General features: G+C 45.0%; 1 protein-coding gene across 14 annotated transcripts in view; it reads left to right on the top strand.

The window, feature by feature from the left end:
* Positions 1-22,232, top strand: part of LOC138473332 (deleted in malignant brain tumors 1 protein-like) — a 678,824-nt gene that overhangs the window by 600,678 nt on the left and 55,914 nt on the right. The gene's annotated exons all lie outside the window — the stretch shown is intronic.

The following is a 22,232-nucleotide window of genomic DNA, read 5'->3' as shown; positions in this document are numbered from 1 at the left end:
TAGTGTCACTTTGCGGTTTCAGCTACCGGCAAATAGCACCACCTTTGACACTTGATGGGCTCCCCTTGCTTCTGGGGTCCAGCACTCTGTTGAGGTGGCTCAGGCTTGGGTCGTCCTGCTTCGGGAGGGTCCTCATGATCTTTTGGGAGCTCGGGTCTGGCTTAAAGACGATGAACTCGTTTCTGGTGTTCCTGGCCCCTTGTACTCGGTTCCAGCAGCAGTGAGGAAGTACAGCCAGCAGGGAGAGGGGTTCCAGCACAGTTCGTCTTGGGGTTAGTAAGTCCTACTAACTCGAGGGAAAAAGTCATCCGTTCCGGATTTCTCTAGTCGATACAAAATTGGAGCTTTAGCACTGCAGCAGGGCTTGACCGGGCAGGTCAATGGTCCAGGAGGGTACAGCAAGCTTCTCTTCCAGTTTCTTTCATCAGATGTTTCTTCCAGTGGTCGACTCTGCCTTCTGTTCAAGAGACCTAGCCTTTTATGTAGATTTCTGTGTCACTCACACAGCAGGGTGGCTGTCCTGAAAGGACAGCCAGCCAATCACACCTGGGTGCATTCAGGTAACCAAGGCGACCAAGGACAGGGAGTTTCGGGCACCTCCCTCGCTTCCTGCCCTGCTAGACACACTGGAGCCAGAGGCGGGTTTCCGTATTGAAGCCCCCCAAAGGCAACACAAACAAAAGGGTTAAACCTGGTTTGGTGCACAGAGTTAAACCCAAGAAAGACCTCACAAGCAAGAAATGATGAAAAAAGAAGACTGGGCCATTTTCACAAAATGGGCACCCATGGGTGCAATACTGCAGCTGAGGATTTAGCCTGCGATAAAAGCGCACAATGGTAGGAAAATTGCCATGAGCCATTAAAAGTAGTGAGGGTAACATTTTTGTTTTACATAAGTAAGTAGGAAAAGAGTCTACTATGTAACCCCCCATTACTCCCACATAACATGGGTTGTACTGGACCTACATAGGAAAAAAAGGTAGGTAAAGCCAGTTTCACTTTACTACTCTTGGGAACAGTAGTTTACCCAAGAGAAGGTATTTAAACCTTAAGAAAAATCCAAATGACTTCTATGTGACACTGCACTTGAAGGTGCTGTGTGTCACAATACAAAAGGTAGATTCCTATGGAATTTGTCAGACTGCAAAACCAAAAGAAACCCAGAGTCCCAATCGGATCGAAAATACATGAGCGAGTGAGAAAAAGGTCTCACTCACTCCAGGATAAAAACGAAAAGTCCTAAATGCCAGCAAAAGAACAGAGGGTCTCTAAGGTTGAACGGGATTAGCACAGAAATTAGAATTCTCCCTAACAGTCGTCTAATAATTGATGCCTGAATATGAAATCTTTCATTTTTTTTAAAACTGTGTCCAAAAGTAAGTACCACAAACAGTCCAACAGCCATTTCTATAACCACTATGTACATTTACATCCATGTGTGATATTCAGGGTGCTATTAAGCTCTTTTTCTATGAACACACTGGTGCTTGAGAAATTCACCAGAACGTAGAGGAAGCATTCGTACAGAATCAAACCGAGGGCCAACTCTAATAAAATATGGACCACTACCTCCTTGGCAAGTCTGATACGATGCAGGGGATTGTAACAGACCACCAGTGTATGGGGAGCAGTGGTGCCAGCATTGCCATCCAGGGTCACAGAATCAGTTATTTTAATGTATACATTGCCACTGGGCGGTTTACACATGCCCCTGCAGCCTAGCCTCCTATTCCTCTCACTCACTGTGGAGGCCCATGTGTGGAGTCCACCCAGGCACATCTACAACATTGCTGGAATCAAGACGAATGCCTTGCCCTATTTACACAGACTCTGAGCAGGCTTTGCAGCACTCAGTTCCTTTGTGGGATGCTAGATTCTCCACCATAAATATGTAACCAGGTTTTGTATTGTATACACAAGATTTGCTTGTTTCGATAATAGTCCATTGTTCTTTCCCATTTAAAATGTGCTCTAGTAAAATGACACAATAAGCAGGGATGCTGATTCATCAAAATGCCTGGGGTAGCGGAATTGACATCAAACACCTGATGACATCACAGGACATGATGTCACATAACCTGTGACCTGGACGGCATCATTTCCTTTTTGACCATGGTGATATCACCGCAAGTGGCTTGTGGGCGTAAAGAAATGCCATACATGTACCATTTTTTAAATACCAAATAGGTACTAAAGCAGACATGAATATTTTAGATGGCAACCACATTTTAACACAGGTGCTGCGTTCATATGCCATAGATGGGGTAATGATATGATAGGATTAGACCCAATACAATCAACATAGGCTGAGGCCCTGGCATAGATTCAGTATTGTATGGGCAGTTAATGCCATATTATGCCAGTTATAGCTGCATGTCCGGTATTGTCATTATATGATAAGTAGAGCCCTACATTGTCAGTAGCTGTGATCATACAGTATCCAAAATCCAGTAGATGCACGACATCAACAGTGCACAGGAGCATCAATGCTTTGATTCATGATAATGATTTGTTATTTATATAGCGCTTTCGCAAAAACACTATACATAGCACATATTTAAATACAATTATCATGCTTACTTTATCATAGATGCCCAGACAAATATACCATGCCACAGTAAAGAATGGCTAGACTGGCTGCACCCAAATGCAAGTCTAGCCAGGTAATTACACTTATCATGATTGCTTTATCGGAGATGCCCAGTACAAAATGTCAAGCCATAGTAAGAAATTGCTAGACTAGTTGCACCAAAATGCTAGTTTAGCCACGTAGTAACACTTATGATGCTTACTTCATTATACACCCCCAGAAAATATGCCATGACACAGTAAGAGAAGGCTAAACCGGCAGCACCCAAATGTCAGGGTAGACAGGTAATAACACTTATCCTTCTGTCCTCATTCTTCTTGACCTCTCTTCTGCTTTCTATAAGGTAAACTGCAACATCCTGATCTCCCGTCTCCGTGATACCCTGGGCATCACAGATCAGGCCCTGGCGTGGTTTGCCTTCTTTCCCTCTGACCGGCCTTCTACGGTGGAACTTGGGTCCTTTCTCTCCTCTATCACTCTCTCTACTTGTGGTGTAACCCTGTGATCTAACCTATCCCCCTGATCTACAATATCTACATGGCCCCTTTGTCCCACATGATCTCTACTGTTACCTCTAACTTTCAGTGTTATGTGGATGACACGCAGCTCTCTTTCAGGCTACTCTCAGCCTCATCCCCTCCTCGCTGATCCCTGACTGACTGTCCGCAATTCATTCTTGGTGTGCTGCTAACAATCTATGCCTGAAGGCCAGTAACGCAGAGATCGTCCTCATTGGGACCGCTGCTCCTGCTTTCTGACTTTCACACTGACAGGCCTCCCTAGGCCCTGCGCCCTCACCAACCCTCACCGATCAATGAGACAACAAATCTAGGGATCATCTTCGACTCCACTCTCTCCTCACATCTCAAACATTTCTAAAAAGTCCCACTACCAACTGCACCTCCTCAGAGGTATTCAACCTTTTCCAAAATGAGCACGTTGCCACTGAGCTATACTACTCACACAATATCGAAATCGGAACTCACATACTCCTGAAGTCAGGGGCTGCCATGGCTCCCAATATAAAAAGCTGCCTGTCCCTGTTTTTTATGGAATTATGAAAAATGTATTTATGAATTAAACAATTTATTTATGTACAGGGAGAAACAATGCTCTTTTGCTCACAAAAGAATGTACAATCATATTTAACAGGAAGCAATGAGCTTCTTACAATGGGGTGAATTTGTGTGACATTCTGACCAGGTTGTGGAGGGGAGTAAATGGAACAGTCATCAGGGGAAAAAAAACATGGGTGGCATACATAGATTAAGGACGACCAACATTAGACATTTTCTAAGTGGAAGTAGGCAATACATCCAGCTGTGCTAGGGATATGACCATAATGGATAAAGTGCTAGAGTGGAGGCAGAGAAAGTGAGGAACAGAGGCAGGTTAGAGATGAGGGAAAAAAATTAGCTAGCAGGCATATGAGAGTTAGGTTAAGCGGGTCATTCAGAGGTGTGGTAGGCTTTCAGTTTGGTTTTGAACAAATTGGTGTAGACTGTTTTCGGGATGTCCGGTGGAAGAGAATCCCATACAAGTGGAGCAAGAAGAGAGAAAGAGGGAAAGTGAGAGGAAGCACAGCCATGGCAGGTGCCACAAGGGTAGTCGAGGAGGCAGAGCAGAGATTACAAGAATGATTGTAGAGTTGGATAGAAGAGGATAGATACAGTGGTGCCTTACCATGGAAAGATTTATGAACTAGGAAAATAAATTTAAATCTGGCTCTGTTTTGCATTGTCAGGCATCCAGCCTGGTGACGGTACAAGGAAGTAAGTGTGAAGAGAGGGAGTTCAAAGAGAGTCCTGGTAGCAAAGTTAATGATCTTGTCGAGAGTAAAGAAAGCATAGTTGGGGAGACCAAAGAGGATGCTGGCACAGTAGTCCAGTTTAGAAAAGACAGAGTGGTTAAGAGATGCTTGGCGGTGTTCAAAGGAAGGAGGTGCCTGATTTTCCTACAATTTAGTAGGTTGAGGTGAGCCATCATTTCAGTTTTGGATATGAAAGTAGAAATGGAGTGAGAAGGGTCATAAATGACACTGAGGTTTCTAGCTGAAGAAGAATAGGGAGGCGTGTCAGGTGGTAAGTGGTTAGGCAGGGGAAGAGATGAGAGAGCATTTGGCAGGGAAGAACAGCACCTCTGTTTTGATAAATTTTAACATCAGGGTGTGCAAAGCCATCCCATGTTTAATGGCAAAGAGACAGTTTGAAATTTTGATAGAGAGATCAGAGGAGAGGTCAAGAAAAGAGAAGAATATTTAGGCGTTGTCCACAAAGAGTTGGTACGAGAACCGAAGGGAGGAGAAGAGTACTCCAACAACAGAGGTGTAGAGTGTAAGGAGGAGACCGAGCCTTGTGGAACACCAACAGTTAGAGGTTCCATGTAAGAATGTCCCCGCAAAAATGTCTCCTGACAAAAAAGTCACTGTTTTTTGCAGAGACATTATTACATTTAACATGCAGGGGACACCCCTGCAACCACTGAATTTTTGTTTTTGTTTACGATGGCAGCAGGGGACATACCTGCAACCCGTCCCCATACATAATGTCACCATATATAATGTCACCAAATGGCTTTTCTCGGCGACATTATGTATGGGGACATTATTACCTGATACCCAGTTAGAGGAGTGATTTGAGAGATGTTGTCGCTCCAGGAGACAGAGAATTTGTGAGGTGCCGGGCAGGATCCAATCCAGGCAAGGGCTCGATCACAAATCCCAAGAAAAGAGAGAGTATTAAGGAGGTCAGACTGAGCAGCAATGTCAAAGACAGTGGACAGATGAAAGAGAATTGGGATAAAGGATAATTTGGGCTGCTTAGCAGAGGCGATAATGTTGGACACATTCATGAGAGCAGCTTCTGTGGAGTTGACAGGCGCAGAAACTTGCTTGAAAGGGGTCTCAAAGGTTGTGGATGTCCAAGACAGCCCAGTCCAGGTCAGCCCCTTGCTTTTTTCGGAGAGGGATGACGGTGGCCGTTTTGAAAATAGATGGTCCACCAGATCAAACTGAGTATTTCTAATCCACCGATTGTGGCATAAAGCCTAGGTTCAGGAATCAGAGAAAACACTTCTAATAGATTCAGCCTGCCATACTTAATGCAAAGTGCAATGATAGGGGAAACGTGGGAGAGCTGATAGTCATTAACAAAGATACTGAAAAACAAAGGTCATTTCAGCAGGTAGGATATTCACTACGATTTTATGAGATGCTGTCACTGGCAAATCGTTCTGGATTGCCCACTACCATGGGAACATGCCCTCCCTGCATAGCTCAAGCAACCCTACACTGCCTTGTTGCTGTAGTGCATGGCGGTGGAGTTGTCCATGAGGACCTGTAAAGTCGAACCCCTGATAGATGGAAGGAAGGATTGCAATGCCAGACACACTGCATTGCCCAGTAAGTTGATGTGGAAGGACTGACAACGCTGAGAGGCCTTTCCGAGCCAACTCCGGTGGTGCTGATGCCGGCGTAGCAGACGAGGTGTCGAAGAACGTAGCAGAAGAGCACATAATTAGCATAGAGAGCTCTCGAATTCTTGTTGAGGCTTTACCCATTCCCTTCCTCTTAGGGAGCATGAGGAGGATGGTGCTCCGAGACCAGGCTGGCATTTTGGCCACAATGTGCTCGATTGTCGACTTCAACAAGGAAGAAGAAGGAGTTGACACATTTTCTTGAAGATGTGAATAATTTTTAGGTGGATCTCTTCTCACTTACTTTTCGTCCGAATCGGTTTTCAAAAGAAAGGGTACCTGTCTATTCAGTGATGAATCGGTGAATGAGTTTCCTATCCTCCCCTTCTTCTTCTTCGATGATGAAGTGACAGAATGGACTCCAGAGGTGGTGGCATTGCACTCATTTTTAGAGACTCCCTACAAATTAGACTTTCCAACAGCTCAATGCAACAGAATTGTGAGCTCCTTTCAGTCAAGCTTGCATCCTCCTCGGCTGACTACACCACCATCCATATTATATACCGACCTCCCGGCCCTACTGCCTCCTTCGAGGAAGACCTCAATCATACGGTAGGAGAAAACATTAAACCAGCCTTGAGAACTATACTTCTTGGTGACTTAAACTTAGGCCTTAATGATCCTATGGACACCACTGCCTCGGCCATGGCTAACGCACTCTCTGTCATCGGCTTCAAACATTGTGTCTAATCCCCAACTAACAGCAAGGGCAGAACTCTGGACTGGGTAGCCGACCTGAACAGCCAGATCACTATCACCTCCAACGCCCCTTGTCCGTGGGCAGATCACCATATCTTGACCTTCACTTCCCCCACATGAAACAGCAGTCGCCTACTCTTCCAGCCTTGCCCCCTGCCTTGTCTCGCAGCTCCAGGAAGATATCCAAAGAACTCTATCCCCCCTATCTCTCACCACTCCTACTGGAGCACATAGACTCAGCAGACCCGAGGGTCCTAGCAGACCTCTACACGAACACCTTGACAAAGGCAGTAGACACAGTTGCCCCATGACTTCCCCAGAGGGCCAAACCGACAGGTCCCATCAATTCCTGGTTTACTCCCGACCTCCAGACCCTGCGTTTGAGAAAACGACAGGCAGACATTCTATGGAGAAAGGCCCCAACCGACCCTAGTAAAGCCTTATTTAACATGATTTCCAAAGAAGTTAAGCAGGCCATCATTGCAGCCAAAGCAGCGGCCTATAACACTAGAATAACTAATGGCAGCTCAAATTCCCAAGAAATATTCAGAATTCTTAGAGAGCCTGAAACGCCATCCGCTCCCCCCACCACTATCACGAAAGATGAGACATGATGGATAAACATCCAGAACGCTATGCAGTCGAAAGTAATCTCCTTACAGCAGAACATAGAGAAGAAACAAGCATTAGTCACTATATCCACTCCCCACCCCCTCACCACTAAACCACAAATCACACCCTTCCACTTTAGAGAAGTTATGGAAGCAGAAATGTCCAACATACTCAGAAATCTAAAACCTTCAAGATGTAAAAGGAATATCCTTAAATAATTGTGGTCCCTCCCTCTACTAAAAATCCCTACGCTTGACCCAGCAGCACCCAACAACTACCACCCCATCACAACTGTACCGTTACTGCTTAAGGTTCTGGAAAGGGCAGCGTACAACCAAATACAACTCTTCCTAGAAACTAACCACATCCTAGGTATACGCCAATCAGTCTTCCGGCATGGAATCAGCATTTCTAGATCTGAAAAACCAGCTCCACTCCTTTAGAGATGAGAGTAAGCCAGCCCTCCTCCTCGATCTATCAGCCGCCTTTGACTTGGTGGATCATAAAACATTGTGCCACCTCCTTACAGCCGCTACCAATTTCTCCCTTGAAGCCTCGACTTGGGTAGCTTCTTTTCTGTAAGGAAGATCCATGCGAGTGTTCTGACACACTTCCAGCGTCCCACCATCCCTATTCCATGAGGTGCCCCACAAGGTTCTTGTGTCTCCTCCTCAAAACCCCTCTTCGACCTCCTGGACGCCATCGGCATATCCTAAACTAACCATGCCGATGACACCCAAATCCTCCTCCCTTTGTCAAACATCTATGAAAATGTTTCCCTTACTATCAACAAAATCTACTCAACAATCCAGGCATGGATGGCCATGAACTACCTATGACACAATGGCAAGGCAGAGAAATTGCTGGTGTGTTCACCTGCTATACTGAAGAAGCTCCACTCCCAACTCACATCCTTCACAATAGATGGGATACACATCCCCTTCTCAGCATCAGAGAAAATGCTTGGCGTCCATTTGGATGCCTCCCTCTCCCTCACCAAACAAAAGAATGCGATTGCCTCTTCAACACAACCAAACCTATCAATGCAGTCAGACAATTCCTTACCGCTACAAGCTGCCAAACCATAGCACTGAGTGGTCATTGGGGCAAGACTTTATAATTGCAATGCTCTCTTTGGAGGAAAATCCAAATACAACATGAACAAAATGCAAGTAATCCAGAACAATGCCCTACACTCAGTGCTGAGCAATCTGAAAAGAGATCACATCTCAGCAGCAAGAAAGGAGGCTCAATGGGTTTCATTTTGTGAAAGGATTATCTTCAAAACACTTTCCATCTCTCACAAATGTCTCTCCAAGGCAGCCCGGGAATACCTGTCCAAGAAAATTGTGAGAATCAAGACCTTCAGACCAGTAAAGTTAATCCACGCTCATCGCCTTGCTCTACTGAAATTTAAAAGAACCAGAGGAGGATGATCCAGCTTCGCCACGGTGGCAGCGAACCACTGGAATTCCCTCTGTCCCGCACTAAGAGCAGAGGAATCATTCCAAAAGGCCATAAAGATTTGGCTGTTTGCCTAAAATGACACCTTCATCTAGCATTCCTACCACTCCCCTGTCATTCTCATCAGGTCAAATACTGTTGTGTACGTTAACGGGCTCGGCAATGCACCGCCTGTCTGAAGCTGTTTATCTGTGTGTAACTGGTTTCGTAACAGCCCCCTGATGACTTTGGGCTTAGGCGCTTTACAAATGCAAAACATAAATAAATAACTAAATATATAAAATGAAGAAGATGAGTTTTAGGAGTCGCTCCTTGAGTGGGACCTTTTGCTGGGTATTTAGACAGTTTCTTTTCCCTCTCTGGTGATTTCTGCACCGTGGAGCCTTTTCCCTGGTCAGATTTTCGCTTTGACTGTGTTGAACTATGCGACTTTGGTATCGAGCTCCCTAGTGCCAATTTGGAGGCTCTCTCCTTTATGGCTTTGGGCGTCATCTTCTGACATGATCGCACTACGCCACTACGTGATCGTCCCCGAGGCACCACAAACTCTGTGTGGGTCGGTCAGGGACATTTTAGTGTGGCAATCACAACATTTCTTAAAACCAGAATGTTTTCGGAGTCAACATTGTCGACTAACTTGAGAAATTTCAAAGGATTGTGTCTGCATGGGTTCTACAGCATTTTCAGGTACACGGGGTGTGTTTTCCCTTGGTCGAACATGCACGTTCCGAGGGTCCGTCTTAGACCAGTCTGCCTTTCGGTCCTGTAACCGGTGGTCTAGCTGCACGACCAGATTCATGAACTCTGCACAGTCTCTGGGTGGATCAACCACCTTGGCTAAAACGTCCTTTAATTCGCCTCGTAAGCCTCTATGAAATAACGTGGTTCTTTTGTTTTCTGGCCACCTAGCTTCGGCAACCAGTCTGTTGAAGGTAGCAATGTACGTTAACAAGTCCTGATTCCCCTGTCGGAGGGACAAGAGTTCATTGTCTACTGCTTGTTCCTGGGTATGGCGAGCAAAAGGTTTTTCCATTTCTCTCTGGAACCCCCCAAAGTCATGTAATAGAGGATCGTCATGGGTTACCAATGGCACCGACCAATCTGCTGCACTACCACTCAGGTATGATAAGACAAAAGCTACCCGAGCTTGGTCGTTTGGAAATGCTCCAGAACTACCGAGAAAATGAAGGTGGCACTGAGTGATGAATGCCGCATACTTCCGTGGGTCGCCTGAGAACCTTTCAGGTGGTGCCAGGGGCACTGTTCCAGGTAACGTGATCTGTACCGGAGTGGGTGGTATGGCAGGGTTTTGCATCGTTCGATTGCTTCCAGGGCGAGGCGTCTGTCCTGCCTGTGATTGCAAGTATTGCCTGCTAATCTCTTCAGTGCGTTCTTTGGTCACTATTAGGTCTCTCCGGAGGGCATTAGTCTCTTGTCGGGCCGAATGAACTTCAGAACGAAGCTTTCCTAGTAATTGGGCCAATTGGTCCATTTTTGAGGTCTCCATGGCACCCAGGTGGATTTGTTATGGTTGGCTTTGTGTTCTGTTACGCTCACCTGGTATCTTCAGGGACGCCACCCAGCTGGGTTACTCGCTGGTATGCTTCTCAGCTTTACCCTGATGTGGTCTGCGGGGAAGGTTCTGCCTTAAAATACAGGAGGACTGTGTTTAAGACTGACCGACTGGGGTAAGTATCCTCCCTCCACCCCTGTATGCTTTCAGTCCCTCTGGCGCCCTCTCCTCACCTTGTGGTAGAATTAGGCGTGCTCTCCGTCTTTCCTTCTTTGCAGGGGCGCGTTGTCTTTCATGGGCGAGCGCGGTCCAGTTACTTTACTGACGCCGACCCGTTTGATATTGTTCAGGTAGGTCTTATTGCTGTTCTTTAGTTTTGTTGCTATCCTGCATGCCTTTCTTTGTTTAAAATGTCTCTTTTTTCTCCCTTAGGTATGCAGAGCTTCAGCGCGGCGAACTGGCTTGATTGAGCCTCGCTGGTAAATGATGGCTCATTAAGAGCACTATGATGCGGTAAGCAAGCGCTATGCGCAGCGCTGCAAAGTCTTGCCTTTGCTAACCTGTGTTTTCCTTCCTTGTAGGTCGCGGTGTTCTTCAGCGCAAGTGGAATGTCCGGAGTGGTGCCAGCCAAGAGGCGACCAGCCAGGTAAGCCTTTTGAGCAGTTTGTAATTTGTATATGTCTCTACTGCTTTCTTTAATGTTGCCTCTATCTTCCTCTTTCAGGTAATTCTGTCCGGGAGGCGTGCAGATTCGAGGAAGCTGTTCTCAGTGGCTGCAAGTGTTTAAAGATGAAGACTGCAGGTAAGATGCTGCTGCTAATGATGTTCCTTTTGTCTCCTTGCAGGTTCTGCTTCTCCGAGGTTCGAGGGAATAGCTGGACACGGTGAGCGTCACGTTGCAAGCTGCAAAGTAACACAAAGCATGTTCTGCAGTCAGGGTGTGGTTTATATAGCCAGGGTAAAGTAGTACCAGGGAAAGTAGTTCCAGGCCTGCCACACCCAAAACACTAGACCGCATAGCTTGGTTCTTGGGAACCAAGCTATGTGGATGCCTCCATGTTGGCTGACAATACAATAAAGTAGTTCCCAAGCACATTGTTGTTCATGGTGTATGAGCCTGGCGCCATAGGCGCCTGGACTGGCCCCATGAGGGCTTTTGAAGAGGATGCCAGACTCTAGAGGCCTGAGTCCTCACTCCACCTGGCCAATGGGTTTGCCAGAGGGAGTTTTGGGCGAGGGTCGTGACATCTGGACCCGATTATGCTAGATGGTCAGCTGTTCGGAGGACTATCTGGGCTTAAGGTGAACACCAGTAAATCGGTTATTTTTCCGTTAACAGAGACGGTGAGCCAGTTTCGTGATGCCTGGCTTTTCAATGGGAATTGGTCCACACCCGCTATCTAGGGATCACGATCGCCAGGGAAAGGGGGGTAGTCTATTGCAGGAATTATCTAGAAACTTTGGAGTTGGCTAAATCCGCAATGGCTAGATGGGGCAGACTCCTGCTTAACTTATATGGACGGATCTCAGTGGTCAAGATGACCATTCTCCCCAGGTTTCTTTGTATATTTTTGAATGCGCACATAGCAGTGACTAGGGCGTATTTTCGAGACCTCAGCTCGACAGTGACCAAATTTATATGGGCTGGCAAGCAGGCGCGGATCTCGTAGGAAAAATTGGTGGCACCGGTGCCGGAAGGGGGTTTGGCCTTGCCAGATTTTGTGCTATATTATACGGTGGCACAGGCTAGCTTCCTACGGTACTGGTATGGGATGGCGGCAGAGCGTCGGCATGTGGAAGTGGAGAGGTCCATCGCTTCTCCGGCACTGCTTCGAGCGATCATCCTTACGGCGCCAAGCCGGCCCCATGTGACTCGGAATATGGTGGATCTCACCTGCAGGGCCTGGACCCTTTTGGAGAGGAAGACTAGGGGAGGAATCCTATATTCACCGGAACTTCCGGTTATCTATGTCCCGGGTATCTCTCTGACTAGCGATAGATAGGGGCTATGTGGCTCTGATGAAGAGGTTGGAGGTGACTAAATTCGGTGAGCTGTTTCCAAATGGTAGATTTATATCAGTCGTCGAATTGCGGGGGAGGGGAGATCTGTCTGCGCTGGACGTTCTTCTGTATTATAGACTGAAGGTGTTATGCAACGTTTGTTTCCATCCTTTCCGGAGCAACCACATGTGGCGGGCACGCTAGATAGAATGATACGGGGGTGTTTAGGGGACAGTGTGTTGTCCGCGCTTTATGCGATGGCTTTGAAGGACAGGTCAGATACAAGGAAATCGCCACGGGAGGTGTGGGAGAAGATGCAGGGCAGGGAAATTCCAGTTGCCACATGGAGGTATTGTTGTGAAATGACTAGGAAAGGGGCGATCTGCATTAGGTCCAAATTAGTTCATTTTAAGTTCTTACATCAATATTATTATTCTCCAGCTCAATTAAAGGAGTTTTTCCCTCAGAAGACTGACGCTTGCCTTAGGTGCGGGCAACCTGAGGCGGGTTTCCTTCATGTGGCATGGGCTTGCGGGGAGCTGCGGCAATTCTGGAGGCGATTCTTTGATGTTGTGGGTGAAATAGTGGGGCATCGAGTCGTGCCAGATCCTATGGTTACCCGACTGGAGTACACTAAACAAATACCTAAAGAGACGAGGAAATTGATAAACCTCCTTTTGATCTTAGCTAAGCGAAGAGTGGCTATGAGCTGGGGAAGTAGGGTGTGTCCTAGGGTTGATCAGTGGACGGAGGATATTCTGTACTGTAATGATATTGAATCCAGATGGGGCGTGATGCAGGGGAACCGATGGAGGGACACACATATGTGGGATGCGTGCACCCTGTATCTTCTTAGACAGTCGGGTGCTGAGGGGGTGGGCCCCCCTTCGCCATGACATGGTGCACGTGGTCCTTCGGGGCCGTGAGGCGCCTGCTGTCCTCCCCTCCTCCGGGGAGGCCGATAAAGCTGGGAGAGCTGGGGCCCTGCTGGGGACGGGGCCACTGAGTTTGATTTGGACTCTAGTCGGCAGCCTGATTGCTTGGGGAGACCCCGTGGGGGTTCATCCGATAGGCTTGTTGTCTGAACCGTGGAAGAGTTTAGTTTGTCATCAACTGTATTCTCTCTACAGCTCGAACTTAATGTTAATGGGCCATGTATAAGGTTGCACCTGCCTGCTACTAATGGGGGGGTCTGTTGGCTGTTGGGGGGTGTTGTTTCTTGTTTGTTATGACATAAAAATGGCAATAAAGAAAGTAAAAAAAAATAGATTGTATATTTAAGGGTCCCTGGAAAACTTTCACAAATGGTCAAGTGCCTACAAGTTGCTCAAATCCTTGAAAGAAAAAAATGAGACCTTCTATGAAAGTTGGGCAGGGTGGACGGCTCTTTGGTATCTTGGGACAGTCATCTCCTCCACCTCTATCTCTACCTGTGGTGTTCCCCAAGGGTCTAACCTCTCTCCCTGGCCGTTCAACCAATACCTGGCAGTTCTTGCCAAGCATATTGCCGTTCTCTGCCCCAACTTTCAGTGCTATGCGGATGACACTTAACTCATTTTCAGGCTCCCTTCTGCCACCTCTTCTCCTTCTCTCATCTCTGACTGTCTGTCCGCCATGCAGGAATGGTGTGCCGCCAATAATCTCTGCCTCAATGCCAGTACTATTGAGATTCTCCTCATCGGCACACCTGCTCCCTCCTTTCCTGTCACTCGCTGGCCGGCCTCTCTTGGCCCTCTTCCTGCTCCCAACTGTGAGGCTAAAAACCTCAGGGTCATCTTCAACTCCACACTTTCCTTCTCTCCTCACATCTCTAATGTCTCTATGAAGTCACACTACAAGCTGCTCCTCCTCAAAGGTATTCTTCCTTTCCTCTCCTTCCCCCAGAAGCTCACTGTCAGAGCTCTGGTTCTCTCTAGGCTTGACTACTGCAACAGCCTCTTTCTAAATCTGCCTGCCTCTACTCTCCGCCCTCTGCAACTCATCCAAAACAGGACTGCAAGACTTGTCCTTGGCCCCAAGCCCAGGGATTGTATCTCTGCAGGACTGAAATCTCTTCACTGGCTCCCAGTTGCGGCCTGGATTAAGTTCAAAACCCTCTGCATTGTCCACAAGGCCTTCTGGGACCTCAATACCTTCAACTCTCTCTTCCTAAATGTCTTCCTTCCAACTCATTCAGGGTTAGTTACTTCTTCAAACAGCGAGTTGGTGGCAGATTTCTCTTCTGCTGGGGCCTCCCTCTGGAACAGCCTCCATGCCTCTCTGAAACTTGAGGAGAACCATCTCCAGTTCCAGAAGCACCTGAAGACCTTCCTCTTTGCTTCTGCTTTCTCTTCTCCTCTCCCCTTCTGATCTCCTGGCTGAATCTGATATTGCACTGGTTACCTGGCTACCCTCTGATCTGGGGCCTAGGTCCCCCCGTCAGTTGCACACCTGCACTGCCCCCCCAGCAACCCCTGCACTCGGCGCTGTTTTCTGTATCTCTACAGCCCCTACTAGCACTTAATACTTGATGTCTGCACTTACCCTTGCACTTGCCACCAGCTGGCTGCACTATTATTTATTGGGCCTCATCACGAGTTTGGCGGTAACACCGACGGTATTACCGCCGGTGCTATTAGCCCTACCGCCAAACCCCCTGGCGCTATTAGCACCGGATCACAGGTTTGGCGAAACGGTTAGTGCCCATTCCCTATTGGGCCCATTTGGGAATTCCTCATTCCCCATTGATTTCCCGCCAGCGGTAATAGCGCCGAAAATCGGCAATTTTGCCACAGATTTCCCCCCAGCTAAGAGCTGGGGGGAAATACGCCAAGGCCATGATCTGGTGGACCCTTAAATGCGACGGTAATAGTGCTACCGCCGCACTTAAGGGTTACCGCCAGACTTGTGATGAGGCCCATTGTCTTTATTTATCTTACTGTCAACCTATGTACTGCATTTTTCCCCTTCCCCCCTCCCCTGCACTTGCGCAATCTCAATGTCACCAGGCCTAGTAGGATTGCTGTCTCTGTCTTCCCTCTGTTTCCCCTCCTTTGCTTCGTCACGCCTTGAAACACTTGTGTATAGGCGCGGTATAAATGCCATATCATACCATATCATATCTCCTGCGTCTTTCGCGTGGGCTGTCTTCAAAATGGTGATGTTATTGCCCTCTATAAAATTAAACAAAACCCATCCAATGGAAGAGGTTGGGGAGTGGGATAAATTCCCATCAAAGAACCATACCACAATCTAGAACCATAGTTGGGAGAACTCCATAGAGCTGTACCCAGGTTGGGATGCAAAGCAGCACTAACCACTGAAATATCAACTACATAGATTCCATGTGGCATGGCTATTACGCGACCAAGAAATTCTTCCATGTTAACTTGGATCCTGCCCAATCGACAGGTGTGCAACTGCAAAATGTCTCCACCAAAACAGTGGCAGCATAGCACAAGTCTTCCTCTGAACAGTAGCTATAAAAGGTAATAGCATAGTTACAAAAACACTCCTCAATGTTCGCTTCTGCCCCCAGCCAGTCAATAACACGCAACTCACAGCTTAGAAACAACCCTGTTCTACTCTCGCCCCAAAGCAATGCAACACAGATTCTCTATATTTGATGCATTTTAAATTCTTTTTCAAAAATGAATCTTCAGGATTTATAACAAATAGGCACTGCTGGACCCATTCACATGGGGTTGTTATCATTCTAAATGAAAACTCTTTATTGTCACTGCTTACAAGGCCATCATCCTATTGCTCCGGCCATGTAGGCTATTAATAAAGTGGAAGGCATCTTCTGGTGATGGGTGATAGGTCTCAACCAAAATACGCCTGTAATGGCTAAAACTAATAAGGGACCACTCATACTATGATTAGGAAAGCTTTAAAACTCTGCTTGGGGTCAATGGGTATCGTTCAAACTGTCCACATGCAGACGGTCATAAAAACCCCTCTTTAAAAGCATTGATATGGGTGTCCTTTTTCACAACTAAAGGTAAGTAAAGAGGTGTGCTAGAGTACATGACAAACTTGACTATATTGTATGCCTTTGCATCCATTATATAAAAGTCAAATTGTAAACTGAAAGGTTTGTGGCTTATAGATGGCATAGAGTAGTTTGAAAATTAAAACCGTTCACACTCGTACAAAATTGCAAAACTATAAGTTTGAGCCTATTGATTTTTTAAATTATTTTTAAAATGGGAATGGAAATCCTGAATGTATAATAAGAAAACAGGCTTTTAACTTGTTTTAATGTATTTATGTATTTATTTACTTATTTAGATATATGTTGCATTTTTCTTTTCTTGGCACTCAGTGTTGTACAGTTAAGTCTATATATGATAACTACATTAATACATTAATTTCCCAAAATTTGTTTTGTCTCCTTGGAAGTTGCACCCATCCCGGGAGGAATCACATTGTGCATCATCACAGCTCTCATATAACACTGCACCAGTTCCTGCTACTCTGACAAATGTCACCCTATGTCCTATTCGAGATCTTAGAAGAAAGGGGCAGTCATTAAGTTCCAATGAGGAGCATACATAAAACTGCTAGATTTGCACACGCATTTCCCAAAACTACCCAGGCCGCAAAAGACTCACTTGCGACAAAATATATTTGATTAATGAGAAGAAGAAAATGGATTCTTCACAAAATGTGAGTGCTTTATGAAAAAATGAAGCCAGTCACCGCAATGAATTTATTCTTTAAAAAATGAAAACATTAAGTTAAAAAATGGAAGTGATTCACATTGTCTACATTTAAATAGAATTGTGGTGAAGTGGTGCAACTGCACATTGTTGACAATTTGTGGAATAAATGCTTTTGTAAAACTCTTGTAAAAGACCATCCAAACATATCGGTGAGATACCTGATCTACAACTTCAATTGAAGAATACTAAATTGACAATTTTGAAAAATTCTGTAATGTGCAGGGGGTACTTTTCAAAGTCTTCCACTTACTGAGGGGAAACACATCTCAGTGGTAGTTGCTGTTAGGCAGAATCCTGTGCAGTGCCCTTAGGGACCACTACACACAATTAAGACTACAGGTGGAAATACAAGTTTTACCTTTGGTACAAGCCTGTACTACTATGTCAGAGTGGTAGCAGTGGCGGAGCAGCCAGGCTTATCTCAAGAGTATATGAGCAGTAGCAGAGATTACACAAAAGGGACCACAATTACTGTGACTCAAGCAAACACTGGCTCAAGGTTTCAGGTATAAAAATATAAGTACATTTATTTTTAAACCATTCGTTATAAACACAACACTTCTATAAAACTGCAATGAAAATCACACGTTAAATATACTACAACTAACCAATTCACTTTGTACAGTAAGTCTCAAGGTAAGTACCCTGTGTTTGAATGAACCGTTGTTATGAACAAAACACGTTACCGCGAATACAATTGCGATCACTTTTTGACAGTTCAGTCTACTAAACAAACACGTATCCGTGACATGAAATGCTACCGGGGCAAAAACACACTTAGCATTTGCGATACCCAGAGGGAATTGGAGACAAAAATCACAGGCAATATTTTGGTTAGGCAGGCAGAATAAAGAAACACGCAAAGACAGGAGTTCAAAAGTCAAAGGGCCGGAGCCAGGATCGAAAGACACCGGGGCCAGTTGCCGAAGATCACACGGTCAAACAGTTCACGATTCAACGTAGCCAAAAAGTACTTCGATATTGTCAATGTTCAGAAGCAAAAGTTATAAGAAGGAGGGAAGACAAGGGCAAGCCTTGGAAATTAAGAAAAAGGGATTCACCCAGTTTCCTCAACAGAACACAGTACCATGTTCCAGTGGTGCAGCTGATGCGCTGGCAGATGTTCCTGTTGGTTTCCCCCAGACCCACGATTCCTGGAGCTTTGTTGTGAAGGAGGACATCTGAAGGGGGTCTGCACCACACAGGGATGACGCCGGCAGCAGCGACAAGGAATAAACGGTGCACTCTTTAAAAACAGGAGAGGCTCTTCAGGTGGCTATCCGGACCACTACAGCAGTGTGCAGCGATTTCGACCAAGGAAGAGGATCCTCTGGCTGTAGAAGATGAGCTGGTTATCCCCACCAAGCTCAAGGGAAGAAGACTCCGGACTGGATCTTCTCTAAGTAGTTGAAGTGAAGATAGCTCAGGACTGCAGCAGAGCTTCACCGGGACAGGGTAGTTGCAGCAGCCGTCGTTCTCTCCGCTTCTCTTCGGTTACTTGTAGTTCCAGTGGCGACTCTCTGACTTCTAGCCCAAGAGACCTACCTTTTATGAGAAAAGCCCCCATTCACACAGCCTGGCTGTCAATCACCCAGCAGGAGGGTTGTCCAGCCCGGACAACTACCCTGGCCAATCATGACAAAGTGCGACTTGGGTTTCCTAGGATACCCTGTGCAGGGGGTGACTACACCCCTCCCTCACATTCAGCCCACTTAGACACCGAGGTGCCTGGTGGAGGGGCTTCTGAACAGAAAGTCCGCCAAAAGACGGTGAACAAAGAAGGCGAACCTAGTTTGCAGCGCAAAGTAAGACACAAGAAGGACTTCAACAAAAAGAAATGGCGAATAAACCCAACCGGAGCCAATAGAAAGACGATTTGGTCAAGCGTGTTTATGTTCGAGGCTAATATAATATCCAAGAACAGTACCACGTTTATCTAATATAATCGCGGTAGAAAAGTTAGGGTAGATACCACTGCCACCAGCCAAGTCTAAATGATAAAAGAGCGAAACAATGCTCTAGGAGGTACAGATAAAAAGGGATACAAGTTAACCCTTTCCAGTACTCCAAGGAAGATGGGTTGCACTGGATCTGTGGTAGATTGACTAAGTAAAGTTAATGGTAACTTTACCCTTTTCTGGGGGACACTAGTCGCCTCAGAAATGGAGTCGAGGGAAGTCTTAAAGACCACCCTGTGCTACGGCACTGAAGGTGCTGTGTGACACACAAAAAGAAGGGGGCTGCTGAAGTGGTGTGCTTCAGAATCCACACTCACAAAAACAGATAGAAACACATTGCAAAACACAGGTAAGAGTGGGGGAAAAGCTCTCACTCTTACCAAGTGGAAAAAAATAAACTCCAGAAGTCCAGCAAAGCTGCTGGGGGACTCACTAAGTGAGGGAAATTAGCCATAGATGAGAATTATCCCTAACAGTTGCCTAGACAGTTCCTATAGCCTTATAAAGACCTCAGGATGGATCATTATCAAGGGATAATGATCCAGTGTCCAGTTATGGCCTGCGGCAAAGCAGAGGGCCATACATTGGGGAAGGGGCACTAACCAAAGAGATAATGTCCTCACCTGAGGTCTAGCAGACTAGTAGCACATTGGATCAATAAAGATTTGGAGTTCTGGTGGTGATGTAAAAATATATCAGTGAGTAAGGTACACAAAACATGTTAGTAAATTACATTTAGTTTCTTTTTATAACATTTAAATAAACAGGTTGTCTTTATCAGGCAAGTACTTTAATTGTCAACCAGAATGGTTTTAGCATGAGATTGCATTAAGTGCAATGTAAAAGTGAAAAGTTTTTCTTTACGAAAATGAAAGTAGGTTGGAGGGTCTTGTTGAAAGAAATCTTGCTAGGACATTACATTGCTATTTCTAGAATGCGTAGAAATTATGTGTTGGACTGGGGACGGCTAGAAGACGTTTTCCGGAAAAGGGTACTGCATTTGCCCAAGGGTGTGCCCAATGCTGTTATCCGGTATGAACTCAGATTGCTATCTTTAGAGGTCATAGTCATTTGGAAAAGGTTGACTTTACATACCAAAATAGAGAACGCCCGTTAGAGAGCACCTTGAGAATACATAATGGTGGTCCCTGAACTTGTTATTGAAACAGGAAACAAATGAGATTTTTAATAATTGGATCTCCTTATCTCAATCGATTTTGGATAAGGTTGGAGCATCCTGAGAAAAGATGACAACCAACCTTCCTTTGTTGAAGAAAAAATAATGGAGAGTGATTGGCTAAATACAATTGAAGATATAAATAAATATAAACTGTTTTCACAGATTACTCTTCATGTTAAAGCCTTAAATACTGTCCCAGGTTATTTTATTACATTTCCCAACCATCAGTGGAAAAATCTATTTTTAAGACTATGTTTAAATGTGTTCCCAACCAATGAGATCTTGAGTGCCAGAAGTAAAATAGAACACAAACTTAGACTCTGTCGCCATTGCAAGGATTCTACCCAAGTTTAAACTCTACGTCATTTGCTTTTAGAGCATCATGCCCTCTGTATCCCCAGTCATCATTTCCTTGGGCTACTCATGAAGGACTTTAGGTGAAGGACAATCAAGGTTGCATGGAATAGAATTTTATTACATTCTTTTTAAGGAGTGGAGAATAGCGGCCTTGCGCTTTTTGAAGGTTCTGTTTCCGGCTCCTCATGTTTAAAATGTGGTTTACTCTAAGGTTTATCTAATGGTTATCTCACTTTTCGTTTCCTGGAATTTTCCTCTTTTATTTTCATTTGTATTATGTATGCACATTGTGAAAATTCTGTCTTTCTTTCTTTGTTTTGCATATGGATGGTTGTAAAGTTTTTATTCTGTTTTGTGGCAAGTTCACATGTTGAACTTTAACATACACAAAAACACACAAAAAAGAAAAAAATATTTATTTTGTTTCCCTGGCTGTTTATGTAGTCAGAATGTTTGGAATCCATACAAGTAGTTATTGACTGCATTTTGAACATTCTGATTGACTGAAAGGAGGTTAATAATGACTTCCATGGGCTTGTATAGTTAATCGCATTTTTGATTCTCCTCCTTACAAAAGCCATATTCAGTTTGCTATACTATTTGGCCAAGCCAGACAAAAGAAATAAAACGTCTCCTAAAATGCCTGGCTGGTATCGGCAGGAAATTCCAAAGATGCAGATGAGACTTGCATGTGACAGATGTTGATTTATTAAATAATAATAATAATATCTTTAATGTGATTTAGTTTAAATAATAAACTTTACACATATACATCTTAACAATATAAACCATATAAAAAGATAAAAAAACAGTACGATATAAATACATTCATAGGATAAAATATAATTCAATATCTTTTATACTAACATCAAATTGAGCACCACGTATAAATCATCCTTATCTCTAGATCATAATGTATTATATCCTTCATAAAACCTCATTTTCCTTATGCAAGCAGAGCCTAGGTGAATCATAGCAAGCCTCATAGTGATATACCCAATTTGGCTTCCACCTTCAGCCAGATATTGTAAAGTGCAGTTAATAGACGCATACTTTTGGTATTAACACAATGATTCCAAAACGGCATCTCCCCTATAGTCTCCCAATTGTATACATATTTTCCCAGATGTTGTTTTATGACATCCATCATTACCTGGCATTCGGTGAGGACATGTTTAGCTATCTCAGGTAATTCCTGTTTCTTACAGAGGCGATAGTAACATTGTTCTTTGGGTATCTTATCTATCACCCCCGTAATCATCTTAATGGGAAGATGTTCTACTCTTAAAAGAAGTATAAATCTTCTGAGCCTGTGGGACGGCATAATAACAAGTATTGTTGTGGTTTCTTAAATGTGTATAACCTAGTTTGCACAAAGTTATACCTTTTTAACTTGCAGAGATGTTTGTAATTCTCAAGCCAGTCCCATAGCTCTACCCGTCTCCCCATTAAAGCCTGCATTGCCTCTGTATAAGGCCCATCTCGGTGTGACCAACAAATGTCCCTAAGCAACAGTTCCTATTGATTTTTAAGTTGGCAAGTAGAGCTTTCTTTATTAATTTCCAGAGCAACTGACGTCAATAAGGCATTTCCGGTTCCATTCACCATTTTTAGATAGAGCCCTGCTCTCTTTTTCAGGACCAAAGCTTTTAATGATATAAGTCCCAACTCGAGTCTT

This window comes from Ambystoma mexicanum, chromosome 8, assembly GCF_040938575.1.
Source record: "Ambystoma mexicanum isolate Mex_15411 chromosome 8, UKY_AmexF1_1, whole genome shotgun sequence".
Lineage (NCBI taxonomy): Eukaryota > Metazoa > Chordata > Amphibia > Caudata > Ambystomatidae > Ambystoma > Ambystoma mexicanum.
Note: the sequence above shows the minus strand (reverse complement) of the source record. Positions and strands in the feature narration are given on the sequence as shown.